The following is a 10,280-nucleotide window of genomic DNA, read 5'->3' on the forward strand; positions in this document are numbered from 1 at the left end:
TTGGAAAAGACATATAAAAATGTTGTTTCCAATACAAATGATAAAAATCAATGTGTTTTCATTAGAATTAACTAAAATGTTCCTGATTTTCCGTTTATATTACCGATGGAAGATGTACACGTAAAACAGCTCGAATCCGGCTGAAACGTCGATATATGCAATAAAAACAGAAATTCTTCTCTTTTCAATATTTTACTCAGTATTTTAACGAGAAAAAAATACTTGATTGAAAATGAAGTATTTAAGGTTAATTTCTAATCAATTATGTGTTTGCATAATTTTTTATCGTATATATAATAAATTAATAACAATAAACTGAAAATTCACAAAAACGTATAAAAACGGCAAAAAAAATTCTAATTTGAAGAATTCTAACTTCAAATCATAAACCGAGGTTTCGAATTATTTACATCCAAGAAAAGACATATGAAAATGTTGTTTCCAATACAAATTATATAAATCAATGTGTTTTCATTAGAATTAACATAAATGTTCCTGATTTTCCGTTTATATTACCGATGGAAGACGTACACGTAAAATCGCTCTAATGCGGCTGAAACGTCAATATATGCAATAAAAACAGAACTTCTCCCCTTTTCATTATTAGTTGATTGAACAAACAAATAGTTTATTGAAGTATTTACGGATAATTTCTAATCAATTATGTGTTTGCATAATTTTTACCGTACATTTAGTGATTTATTAACAATATACTGAAAATTCTCAAAAACGTGGAAAAACGGCAAAATATTGCCTAATTTGACGACATTTTGTTTATATCACATAAAGGAAAAGTGGATGATAAACGTCAAAATATTGATAAATTCGATGATTTCTAATGCAAAACAAAGTGCATGAAAGCTTGCTTAAAAATGCAATATTATTCGAAATTCTGAAATTTGAAAGCCAAATCACATATCGTAAGACAACATGAAGTTGTATCGAAATAATGTCTAAACGAATATATTTATGTAAAATCACACTACATGAAAAACGTGAAAAAGTCACTATATTACCAAATATGAGGATTTAAACTTCAAATCATAAAGCGAGGTTTCGTATTATTTAGATCCTAGAAAAGACATATAAAAATGTTGTTTCCAATACAAATGATAAAATTCAATGTGTTTTCATTAGAATTAACTAAAATGTCCTGATTTTCCGTTTATATTACCGATGGAAGATGTACACGTAAAACCGCTCGAATCCGGCTGAAACGTCGATATAAGCAATAAAAACAGAACTTCTTCCCTTTTCAATATGATACTCAGTATTTTACCGAGAAACAAATAGTTGATTTAAAATGAAGTATTTAAGGTTAATTTAAATCAATTATGTGTTCGCATCATTTTTATTGTATATATAATAAATTAATAACAATAAACTGAAAATTCTAAAAAAACGTGAAAAAACGGCAAAATATTGCCTAATTCGATAATATTTTGTTTAAATCACATAGAGGAAAACGGGATTATAAACGTCAAAATATTGCTAAATTCGATGATTTCTAATACAAAACAAAATGCATGAAAGCTTGCTTAAAAATGCAATATTATGCGAAATTCTGAGATCTGAAGGCAAAATCACATATCGTGAGAAAACATGAAGTAGTATCGAAATTGTGATAAAACGAATATATTTACGTACACACACACTACATGAAAAAAGTGGAAAAAATCGCTATATTACCAAATTTGAGGATTTTAATTTCAAATCATAGAGCGAGGTTTCGTAATATTTATATCCTGCAAAAGACATAAAAATGTTGTTTTCAATACAAATGATAAAAATCAATGTATTTTCATTAGAATTAACTAAAATGTTCCTGATTTTCCGTTTACATTACCGATTGAAGATGTACACATAAAACGCTCGAATCCGGCTGAAACGTCGATATATGCAATAAAAACAGAACTTCTTCCCATTTCAATATCTTACTCAGTATTTTAACGAAAAACAAATAGTTGACTGAAAATTAAGTTTTTAAGGTTAATTTCTAATCAATTATGTGTTCGCATCATTTTTATCGTATATATAATAAATTAATAACAATAAACTGAAAATTCTCAATAACGTGAAAAAACGGCCACATATTGCCTAATTCGGTGATATTTTGTTTAAATCACATAGAGGAAAAGTGGATTATAAACGTCAAAAATATTGCTAAATTCGATGATTTTCAGTACAAAACAAAATGCAAGAAAACTTGCTTAAAAATGCAATATTATGCGAAATTCTGAGATTTAAAGGCAAAATCACATATCGTGAGACAACATGAAGTAGTATCGAAATAATGTTAAAACGAACATATTTATGTAAAATCACACTATATGAAAAACGTGAAAAAGCCACTATTTTACTTAATTTAAGAATTTTAACCTCAAATCATAAAGCGAGGTTTCGAATTATTTAGATCCAAGAAAAGACATATAAAAATGTTGTTTCCAATACAAATTATATAAATCAATGTGTTTTCATTAGAATTAACTGAAATGTTCCTGATTTTCCGTTTATATTCCGTTGGAAGACGTACAAGTAAAACCTCTCTAATCCAGCTGAAACGTCAATATATGCAATGAAAATAGAACTTCTCCCCTTTTCAATATCCTACTCAGTATTTTAACGCGAAACAAATACTTGATTGAAATGAAGTATTTAAGGTTAATTTCTACTCAATTATGTGTTTGCACAACTTTATTGTATATTTAGTGAATTAATAACAATATACTGAAAATTTTCAAAATCGTGGAAAAACGGCAAAATATCGCCTAATTTGATGATATTTTGTTTATATCACATAAAGGAATAGGGGATGATAAACGTCAAAATATTGCTAAATTCGATGATTTTTAGTACAAAACAAAATGCAAGAAAACTTGCTTAAAAATGCAATATTATGCGAAATTCTGAGATTTGAAAGCCAAATCACATATCGTGTGAAAACATGAAGTAGTATCTAAATAATGTTAAAAAGAATATAATTACGTAAAATCACACTACATGAAAATCGTGAAAAAGTCACTATATTACCAAATATGATGATTTAAACTTCAAATCATAAAGCGAGGTTTCGTATTATTTAGATCCTAGAAAAGACATATAAAAATGTTGTTTAAAATACAAATGATAAAATTCAATGTGTTTTCATTAGAATTAACTAAAATGTTCCTGATTTTCCGTTTATATTACCGATGGAAGATGTACACGTAAAACCGCTCGAATCCGGCTGAAACGTAGATATATGCAATAAAAACAGAACTTTGTCCCTTGTCAATATGATACTCAGTATTTTAACGAGAAACAAACAGTTGATTTAAAATGAAGTATTTAAGGTTAATTTAAATCAATTATGTATTCGCATCATTTTTATTGTATATATAATAAATTAATAACAATAAAGTGAAAATTCTAAAAAACGTGAAAAAACCTCAAAATATTGCCTAATTCGATGATATTTTGTTTAATTCACATAGAGGAAAAGGGGATTATAAACGTCAAAATATTGCTAAATTCGATGATTTTTAATACAAAACAAAATGAAAGAAATCTTGCTTAAAAATGCAATATCATGCGAAATTCTGAGATTTGAAGGCAAAATCACATATCGTGAGAAAACATGAAGTAGTATCGAAATATTGGTAAAAACGAATATATTTACGTAAAGTCACACTACATGAAAAAAGTGAAAAAAAATCGCTATATTACCAAATTTAAGGATTATATTTTCAAATCATAAAACGAGGTTTCGTAATATTTAGATCCTACAGAAGACAAAAAAATGTTGTTTCCAATACAAATGATAAAAATCAATGTGTTTTCTTTAGAATTAATTAAAATGTTCTTGATTTTCCGTTTATATTAACGATGGAAGATGTACCCGTAAAACCGCTCTATTCCGGCTGAAACGTCGATATATGCAATAAAAACAGAACTTCTTCCCTTTTCAATATCTTACTCAGTATTTTAAAGAGAAACAAATAGTTGATTAAAAATGACGTATTTAAGGTTAATTTCTAATCAATTATGTGTTTACATAATTTTTATCGTATATATAATGAATTAATAAGAATAAACTGAAAATTCTCAAAAACGTAGAAAAACGGCAAAATATTGCATAATTCAATGATATTTTGTTTAAATCACATAGAGGAAAAGAGGATTATAAACGTCAAAATTTTGGTAAATTCAATGATTTTTAGTACGAAACAAAATGCAAGAAAACTTGTTTAAAATGCAATATTATGCGAAATTCTGAGATTTGAAAGCCAAATCACACATCGTGAGAAAACTTGAAGTAGTATCGAAAAATTGGTAAAAAGGAATATATTTACGTAAAATCACAATACATAAAAAACGTGAAAAAAGTCACTAATTTACCAAATTTAAGAATTTTAACTTCAAATCATAAAGCGAGGTTTCGAATTACTTAGATCCAAGAAAAGTCATATGAAAATGTTGGTTCCAATACAAATTATATAAATCAATGTGCTTTCATTAGAATTAACTAAAATGTTCCTGATTTTCCGTTTATATTACCGATGGAAGACGTACACGTAAAACCGCTCTAATCCGGCTGAAACGTCAAAATATGCAATAATAACAGAACTTTTCATCTTTTCATTATTACTTGATTGGACAAGCAAATAGTTGATTGAAGTATTTAAGGTTAATTTCTAATCAATTATGTGTTTGCATAATTCTTACCATACATTTAGTGATTAATAACAATATACTGAAAATTCTCAAAAACGTGGAAAAACGGCAAAATATTGCCTAATTTGATGATATTTTGTTTATATCATAAAGGAAAAGGGGATGATAAACGTCAAAATATTGCTAAATTCGGTGATTTTTAGTACAAAACAAAATGAAGAAAACTAGCTTAAAAATGCAATATTATGCGAAATTCTGAGATTTAAAAGCCAAATCACATATCGTGTGAAAACATGAAGTAGTATCGAAATAATGTTAAAACGAATATAATTATGTAAAATCACACTATATGAAAAACCTGAAAAAGTCACTATATTACCAAATATGATGATTTAAACTTCAAATCATAAAGCGAGGTTTTGTATTATTTAGATCCAAGACATATAAAAATGTTGTTTCCAATACAAATGATAAAATTCAATGTGTTTTCATTAGAATTAACTAAAATGTTCTTGGTTTTCCGTTTATATTACCGATGGAAGATATACACGTAAAACCACTCGAATCCGGCTGAAACGTCGATATATGCAATAAAAACAGAACTTCTTCTATTTTCAATACGATACTCAGTATTTTAACGAGAAACAAATAGTTGATTTAAAATGAAGTATTTAAGGTTAATTTAATTCAGTTATGTGTTCGCATCATTTTTATCCTATATATAATAAATTAATAACAATAAACTGAATATTCTAAAAAACGTGAAAAAACGGCAAAATATTGCCTAATTCGATGATATTTTGTTTAAATCACATAAAGGAAAAGAGGATTATAAACGTCAAAATATTGCTAAATTCGATGATTTTTAGTACAAAACAAAATGCAAGAAAACTTGCTTAAAAACGCAATATTATGCGAAATTCTGAGATTTAAAGGCAAAATCAGATATCGTGAGACAACATGAAGTAGTATCGAAATAATGTTAAAACGAATATATTTAAGTAAAATCACACTATATGAAAAACGTGAAAAAGTCACTATTTTACTTAATTTAAGAATTTTAACCTCAAATCATAAAGCGAGGTTTCGAATTAATTAGATCCAAGAAAAGACATATGACAATGTTGTTTCCAGTACAAATTGCATAAATCAATGAGTTTTCATTAGAATTAACTAAAATGTTCCTGATTTTCCGTTTATATTACCGATGGAAGACGTACACGTAAAACCGCTCTAATCCGGCTGAAACGTCAATATATGCAATAAAAACTGAACTTCTCCCCTTTTCAATATCTTACTTAGTATTTTAACGTGAAACAAATACTTGATTGAAATTCTTGATTATTTGCAGTTTGAAGTTACGACTTTTTATACCCAAAAGATGCCAATTACTGAATGCGGCGATGGGTCACATTTTGCCAAAACCCTCACTGCCGTTTTCAAAATATCACAAACATCCCAAATTCGACCCTTGAGCCATAGTTTGGAGCCAAATTCTTGTACACGTAAAACCGCTCTAATCCAGCTGAAACGTCGACATATGCAATAAAAACAGAACTTCTCCCATTTTAAATATCTTACTAAGTATTTTAACGAGAAACAAACAGTTCATTGAAAATGAAGTTTTTAAGTTAACTTCTAATCAACTATTTGTTTGCATATTTTTTATTGTATATATAATAAATTAATAACAATAAACTGAAAATTCTCAAAAACGTGAAAAAACGTCAAAAAATTGCCTAGTTCGATGATATTTTGTTTAAATCACATAGAGGAATACGGGATGATAAACGTCAAAATATTGCTAAATTCGATGATTTTTAGTACAAAACATAATGAATAAAATTTGCTTAAAAATGCAATATTATGCGAAATTCTGAGATTTGAAGGTCAAATCTCGTATCGTGAGAAAACATGAAGTAGTATCGAAATATTGGTAAAAACGAATATATTTACGTAAAATCAAACTACATGAAAAACGTGAAAAATCACTACATTACTAAATATGATGATATAAACTTCAAATCATAAAGCGAGGTTTCGTATTATTTAGATCCTAGAAGAAACATATAAAAATGTGTTTTCCAATACAAATGACACAAATCAATATGTTTTTATTAGAATTTACTAAAATGTTCCTGATTTTCCGTTCATATTACCGATGGAAGATGGACACGTAAAACCGCTCGAATCCGGCTGAAACGTCGATATATGCAATAAAAACAGAACTTCTTCCCTTTTCAATATCTTACTCAGTATTTTAAAGAGAAACAAATAGTTGATTAAAAATGACGTATTTAAGGTTAATTTCTAATCAATTATGTGTTTACATAATTTTTATCGTATATATAATGAATTAATAAGAATAAACTGAAAATTCCCAAAAACGTAGAAAAACGGCAAAATATTGCATAATTCGATGATATTTTGTTTAAATCACATAGAGGAAAATGGGATGATAAACTTCAAAATGGTGCTATATTCGATGATTTTTAGTAAAAAACAAAATGCAAGAAAACTTGCTTAAAAATGCAATATTATGCGAAATTTTAAGATTTGAAGGCAAAATCACATATCGTGAGAAAACATGAAGTAGTATCGAATTATTGGTAAAAACGATAATATTTACGAAAAGTCACACGACATGAAAAAAGTGAAAAAAAATCGCTTTATTACAAAATTTGACGATTTTATTTTCAAATCATAAAGCGAGGTTTCGTAATATTTAGATCCTACAGAAGACATAAAAATGTTGTTTCCAATACAAATGATAAAAATCAATGTGTTTTCATTAGAATTAACTAAAATGTTCATTATTGTCCGTTAATATTACCGTTGGAGGATGTACACGTAAAACCGATCTAATCCGGCTGAAACGTCGATATATGCAATAAAAACAGAACGTCTCCCCTTTTCAATATCTTACTCAGTATTTTAAGGAGAAACAAATACTTGATTGAAAATGAAGTATTTAAGGATAATTTCTAATCAATTATGTGTTTGCATCATTTTTATCGTATATATAATAAATTAATAACAATTAACTGAAAATTCTCAAAAACGTGAATAAACGGAAAATATTGCCTAATTCGATGATATTTTGTTTAAATCACATAGAGGAAAAGAGGATTATAAACGTCAAAATTTTGGTAAATTCAATGATTTTTAGTACGAAACAAAATGCAAGAAAACTTGTTTAAAATGCAATATTATGCGAAATTCTGAGATTTGAAAGCCAAATCACATATCGTGAGAAAACTTGTAGTAGTATCGAAAAATTGGTAAAAAGGAATATTTTACGTAAAATCACAATACATAAAAAACGTGAAAAAAGTCACTATTTTACCAAATTTAAGAATTTTAACTTCAAATCATAAAGCGAGGTTTCGAATTACTTAGATCCAAGAAAAGTCATATGAAAATGTTGGTTCCAATACAAATTATATAAATCAATGTGCTTTCATTAGAATTAACTAAAATGTTCCTGATTTTCCGTTTATATTACCGATGGAAGACGTACACGTAAAACCGCTCTAATCCGGCTGAAACGTCAAAATATGCAATAATAACAGAACTTTTCATCTTTTCATTATTACTTGATTGGACAAGCAAATAGTTGATTGAAGTATTTAAGGTTAATTTCTAATCAATTATGTGTTTGCATAATTCTTACCATACATTTAGTGATTAATAACAATATACTGAAAATTCTCAAAAACGTGGAAAAACGGCAAAATATTGCCTAATTTGATGATATTTTGTTTATATCATAGAGGAAAAGGGGATGATAAACGTCAAAATATTGCTAAATTCGGTGATTTTTAGTACAAAACAAAATGAAGAAAACTAGCTTAAAAATGCAATATTATGCGAAATTCTGAGATTTAAAAGCCAAATCACATATCGTGTGAAAACATGAAGTAGTATCGAAATAATGTTAAAACGAATATAATTATGTAAAATCACACTATATGAAAAACCTGAAAAAGTCACTATATTACCAAATATGATGATTTAAACTTCAAATCATAAAGCGAGGTTTTGTATTATTTAGATCCAAGACATATAAAAATGTTGTTTCCAATACAAATGATAAAATTCAATGTGTTTTCATTAGAATTAACTAAAATGTTCTTGATTTTCCGTTTATATTACCGATGGAAGATATACACGTAAAACCACTCGAATCCGGCTGAAACGTCGATATATGCAATAAAAACAGAACTTCTTCTATTTTCAATACGATACTCAGTATTTTAACGAGAAACAAATAGTTGATTTAAAATGAAGTATTTAAGGTTAATTTAATTCAGTTATGTGTTCGCATCATTTTTATCCTATATATAATAAATTAATAACAATAAACTGAATATTCTAAAAAACGTGAAAAAACGGCAAAATATTGCCAAATTCGATGATATTTTGTTTAAATCACATAAAGGAAAAGAGGATTATAAACGTCAAAATATTGCTAAATTCGATGATTTTTAGTACAAAACAAAATGCAAGAAAACTTGCTTAAAAACGCAATATTATGCGAAATTCTGAGATTTAAAGGCAAAATCAGATATCGTGAGACAACATGAAGTAGTATCGAAATAATGTTAAAACGAATATATTTAAGTAAAATCACACTATATGAAAAACGTGAAAAAGTCACTATTTTACTTAATTTAAGAATTTTAACCTCAAATCATAAAGCGAGGTTTCGAATTAATTAGATCCAAGAAAAGACATATGACAATGTTGTTTCCAGTACAAATTACATAAATCAATGAGTTTTCATTAGAATTAACTAAAATGTTCCTGATTTTCCGTTTATATTACCGATGGAAGACGTACACGTAAAACCGCTCTAATCCGGCTGAAACGTCAATATATGCAATAAAAACTGAACTTCTCCCCTTTTCAATATCTTACTTAGTATTTTAACGTGAAACAAATACTTGATTGAAATTCTTGATTATTTGCAGTTTGAAGTTACGACTTTTTATACCCAAAAGATGCCAATTACTGAAAGCGGCGATGGGTCACATTTTGCCAAAACCCTCACTGCCGTTTTCAAAATATCACAAACATCCCAAATTCGACCCTTGAGCCATAGTTTGGAGCCAAATTCTTGTACACGTAAAACCGCTCTAATCCAGCTGAAACGTCGACATATGCAATAAAAACAGAACTTCTCCCATTTTAAATATCTTACTAAGTATTTTAACGAGAAACAAACAGTTCATTGAAAATTAAGTTTTTAAGTTAACTTCTAATCAACTATTTGTTTGCATATTTTTTATTGTATATATAATAAATTAATAACAATAAACTGAAAATTCTCAAAAACGTGAAAAAACGTCAAAAAATTGCCTAGTTCGATGATATTTTGTTTAAATCACATAGAGGATTACGGGATGATAAACGTCAAAATATTGCTAAATTCGATGATTTTTAGTACAAAACATAATGAATAAAATTTGCTTAAAAATGCAATATTATGCGAAATTCTGAGATTTGAAGGTCAAATCACGTATCGTGAGAAAACATGAAGTAGTATCGAAATATTGGTAAAAACGAATATATTTACGTAAAATCAAACTACATGAAAAACGTGAAAAATCACTACATTACTAAAT

The sequence above is a fragment of the Procambarus clarkii genome, chromosome 68 (genome assembly GCF_040958095.1).
Source record: "Procambarus clarkii isolate CNS0578487 chromosome 68, FALCON_Pclarkii_2.0, whole genome shotgun sequence".
Lineage (NCBI taxonomy): Eukaryota > Metazoa > Arthropoda > Malacostraca > Decapoda > Cambaridae > Procambarus > Procambarus clarkii.